This window comes from Plodia interpunctella, chromosome 30, assembly GCF_027563975.2.
Source record: "Plodia interpunctella isolate USDA-ARS_2022_Savannah chromosome 30, ilPloInte3.2, whole genome shotgun sequence".
In the NCBI taxonomy this organism is placed as follows: Eukaryota; Metazoa; Arthropoda; class Insecta; order Lepidoptera; family Pyralidae; genus Plodia; species Plodia interpunctella.
Window position 1 is genome coordinate 50001 of NC_071323.1, and position 5000 is coordinate 55000.

At 44.8% G+C, this 5000-nt stretch overlaps 2 non-coding genes across 2 annotated transcripts; both read right to left on the reverse strand.

Moving 5' to 3' along the window:
* Positions 1 to 465: 465 nt before the first annotated feature.
* LOC128682651 (5.8S ribosomal RNA) lies at positions 466 to 622 on the reverse strand. Its single transcript, XR_008406140.1, has one exon. It is a non-coding gene; the product is annotated as a 5.8S ribosomal RNA (ribosomal RNA).
* Positions 623 to 968: 346 nt separating this feature from the next.
* On the reverse strand, positions 969 to 2876 carry LOC128682652 (small subunit ribosomal RNA). The gene has a single exon (XR_008406141.1). It is a non-coding gene; the product is annotated as a small subunit ribosomal RNA (ribosomal RNA).
* Positions 2877 to 5000: the final 2124 nt, after the last annotated feature.

The window sequence follows — 5000 nt, forward strand, 5'->3', positions numbered from 1 at the left end:
GAGGCAGACTCGATATCCGTCAGCGCTACGGCGGCGCGAACGAGCGAGCGCGCCGGCTGTGACGCCGACGCGGCGCGCTTCGAAGGCGACGTCGATACGCTCTTCGGACGTCGAGTCCGCCTACCTCCGCTTAGTGGTTGGTGGTGGTATATTGCGCGGCGCGGCGCGACCGAACACACTCTCCTCTGGCATCAATCTCACCAACGAAGAGTCGCTTCGGCGCGCCGGCCGCCGCAAGGAGTGTTGTGTAGTACCCCACACACACACACCCAACCCAACCCGCGGCAATATAATATTTTTGAACGGACCTGACACGTGTGTTTCACACTACTCCAACCACCCAACACTCCCGCGCGCTCTACACGCGCGAGAGAGAGAGCAGCAGCAGCAGCAGCAGCAACAACAACGTCGGAACCGTCACGTGCGCGAAGTTAGCGCGCAGTGTGGCCTTTGTTTTTATGCAGCCGGCCCTCAGACAGGAGTGGTCCCGGATGTGTCTCCAGGGACCGCAATGTGCGTTCGAAATGTCGATGTTCAAATGTGTCCTGCAGTTCACACTATGACGCGCAGTTAACTGCGTTCTTCATCGACCCGCGAGCCAAGTGATCCACCGTCCAGGGTAGTGGTTTCTTTTGGTTGTGGTAAAAAAAAAAAAAAAAAATTATAATAATAATATCTTAGAATGGGCGCCGCGAAGCGCCCGCTCTAAACCGCGCATTAAATTTTCGGTGTCCGTGAGAGCGCGACGAGGCTTGCGGATTTTTACCCGTCGTCTCTCTGATATCTCTTCACGGCACACCCCGCACCGCACCCACCGCACGCACGCACGCACGCACGCACGCACGCACACGTGTTGTGTGGTGGTGGTGGTGGTGGTGGTGGTGTTTGTGCGTGCGTCTCTATATATCTATGGATTATTTTACGCATACACACGCGACACGTGTGCGCGCGCGCGTACGTATACACGTTAATGATCCTTCCGCAGGTTCCCCTACGGAAACCTTGTTACGACTTTTACTTCCTCTAAATGATCAAGTTTGGTCAACTTCCCAGCAACGCCGACGGCCGTGAAGCCACCGCGTGTCGGTCCGAAGACCTCACTAAATCATTCAATCGGTAGTAGCGACGGGCGGTGTGTACAAAGGGCAGGGACGTAATCAACGCGAGCTTATGACTCGCGCTTACTAGGAATTCCTCGTTTATGGGGGATAATTGCAAACCCCAATCCCCAGCACGAAGGAGTTTCAACGGGTTGCCCGGGCCTCTAGGCCAGGGAGAACATGCTGATTCCTTCAGTGTAGCGCGCGTGCGGCCCAGGACATCTAAGGGCATCACAGACCTGTTATTGCTCAATCTCGTGCGGCTCGAAGCCGCCGGTCCCTCTAAGAAGAATTTTAATACGCCGCCAGTGAGTTGCGCGACCGAAGCCGCGCACACCTAAATGGCGACGCCTATTTAGCAGGCTAGAGTCTCGTTCGTTACCGGAATTAACCAGACAAATCGCTCCACCAACTAAGAACGGCCATGCACCACCACCCACCGAATCAAGAAAGAGCTGTTAATCTGTCAATCCTTCCGGTGTCCGGGCCTGGTGAGATTTCCCGTGTTGAGTCAAATTAAGCCGCAGGCTCCACTCCTGGTGGTGCCCTTCCGTCAATTCCTTTAAGTTTCAGCTTTGCAACCATACTCCCCCCGGAGTCCAAAATCTTTGGTTTCCCGGAAGCTGCCCGCCGAGCCATTGTAGTAACGTCGGCGGATCGCTAGATGACATATTTACGGTTAGAACTAGGGCGGTATCTAATCGCCTTCGAACCTCTAACTTTCGTTCTTGATTGATGAAAACACCTTTGGCAAATGCTTTCGCTGATGTTCGTCTTGCGACGATCCAAGAATTTCACCTCTAACGTCGCAATACGAATGCCCCCAGTTATCCCTATTAATCATTACCTCGGAGTTCTGAAAACCAACAAAATAGAACCGAGATCATATTCTATTATTCCATGCACGAAATATTCAAGCAGCATTTTGAGCCCGCTTTGAGCACTCTAATTTGTTCAAAGTAAAATTGTCGGCCCACCTCGACACTCACTGAAGAGCATCGCGATAGGATTTTGATATTGAACCGGTGTTTTACCACCGATTCACCGACGATATGCTCCGCAAACGTGTCAGTATCACCGCGGATGCGGTGCACCGACAGCGCGGCGCACAAATGCAACTACGAGCTTTTTAACCGCAACAATTTTAGTATACGCTATTGGAGCTGGAATTACCGCGGCTGCTGGCACCAGACTTGCCCTCCAATTGTTCCTCGTTAAAATATTTAAAGTGTACTCATTCCGATTACGAGGCCTCGTAAGAGTCCCGTATCGTTATTTTTCGTCACTACCTCCCCGTGCCGGGAGTGGGTAATTTGCGCGCCTGCTGCCTTCCTTGGATGTGGTAGCCGTTTCTCAGGCTCCCTCTCCGGAATCGAACCCTGATTCCCCGTTACCCGTGACAACCATGGTAGTCGCAGAAACTACCATCGAAAGTTGATAAGGCAGACATTTGAAAGATGCGTCGCCGGTACTGGACCATGCGATCGGCAAAAGTTATCCAGATTCATCAAAATTAACGACTTCGAGCGCGAGTCCGCACCCACCGTCGATTGGTTTTGATCTAATAAAAGCACTCATCCCATCACTGGTCAGAGTTCTGATTGCATGTATTAGCTCTAGAATTACCACAGTTATCCAAGTAACCGAGTAAGATCTAAGGAACCAAAACTGATATATTGAGCCATTCGCGGTATCGCCTTAATACGGCTTGCACTGAGACATGCATGGCTTAATCTTTGAGACAAGCATATAACTACTGGCAGGATCAACCAGGGAGCTAACAAAAAGCGCGCGAGCGCGCTCTCTAGTCAGCGTGTGTGTGTGTGAACACAACACAGTGAAACGCCGCGTCTCGTCCGAAGACCGGACGAGAGCGGCGCGTGCATCTTCCTACTACTCATTCTCCTCCGTTATAGGGAAAGAGAGCGAAGCGAGAGAGCACTGTGGAGTTTTGTGTTTATTTTATAAACACGGGTCGAGAGAGACCTCAACCGAAAGTTCGCTAATAGACGCGACGCTTTGTAAACATCGTTACGTTTTTCACATATAGTGAAAGCGTACACGCATTCACGTCAGAACACCCGGTGTCGGTGGGGCCAGAAACACAAGTCGTACGAACGAAGGGTCCTCGGTATACGATTATTTTATATTATAGTGGTGTGTTGTTGTGTGGGCGAAGAGAGAACGCCCCGCCGCCGGTGGCAGTGTGGCTAACAGCGGAGGAGACGTTTCTCTTTAACCCGGTAATTTTTGTTGGGTGGTCGGCGACGCGCACTACCCGCACGGCAATAACTACCGTGAGGCCTGTGGGACACGTCACCTTGATCGACCTAGTCGGACGGATGAGCATTGGTATCAAAAAACGCACACCGTGTGTCCGTCGGTCGACAGTGAGGGCGAAAACGACAAACTCTCCATTAAACATAAAACACATACACAACAAACGACGCACACTTTTTTAAACACTAAACCCAGCAAGAGTTTGTTTCGTTTGTCAGTCTGTCTCTAATATTACAACATACACAACACACACAACAACAACACACATTGCAGCGTATCGTAAAAAAATATACAACACACCACACACAACACCGCCGTATGTGTATATAAATATATAAAAGTTATAATATAGAAACAAATTAACAAGCACGCAACATCACACAGAGCACGTCACCTATTGGATGATTTTGTATGTAAAAGGAGAGTTGGTATCGTTATCAGAAACGAGAGCGCGCGCGCGCGCTCAAGCGCTCTCCCCGAATCTTATAAATTGTGCGCAGAGACGACGGACACAGAGCGCCGGCGCGCATCTGCACACTAAGACTCGGGGTTTTCAAAAGCGCGCAAGCGCGCGCGCACATCGCGCCTCCGTCAGCGAGACGAGTCGAGCGCGCCGACGCACTGTCGCGTCTGCACTCTCAACCGTCCACTGCGGTGCACGTATAGATAGCAAACTGTTCAGGGATATCCTTGTGTGTGACGCGTCAGTGTTAGTGTTAATATTAATATTAATATTAATATTAATATTAATATTAATATTAATATTAATATTAATATTAATATTTAGTACTTTTAATATTTTTATATTTATATTTAATATTAATATTAATATTTAATATTAATATTAATATTGATATTAATATTAATAATTTAATATTATAAAATTAATATTTATATCAATAATAATATATTATAATTTAATATATATTAAAAAATAATTATTAGTATTAAAAAGAAAACTGTTCTATAATCACTTTTCAATATGAGTTAAAAAGTACGAAATAATTAATATTAAAAAAATTATTCATATTCAAAAAAGAAAACTGTTAGTTAGGTTAGGTTTATTTTTTCTGATATAAATATAAATAAATATAAATATATTAATTAATTAATTAATTAATCAATTAATTAATTAATTAATTAATCAATTAATTAATTAATTAATTGATTAATTAATTAATTGATTAATTAATTGATTAATATAACACATACTTACTCAAACGCGTGTGGTTTTACTACTACTAATAATAATACTTGACAATACATTGTTTGTTTGTATATAATATGTAATACACCATTTTGAAAGACGACGCAATTTTCCCTCCAAAAGTTGTGACGACGTGTGATTTTTTGAAATATATAATTATAATCTCCTCTGTCTAGGATTTATTGGAATAAAACCGAGTGTTTCTGTGAAACAACATCAAAAGATCCTATTACAAAGATTGTTTAACTAATTTGTAACAATAATATATAATGTAACAAAAAAAAAAAAAAAAAAAATCAGATTCTCCTTCATGACATGTATATCTGACAGTGTCAGTACAATTTTTTAAACCATAAAGGTATATATGTTGATGATAAAAAATATATGGATAATAAAACCAAATATATTAATAT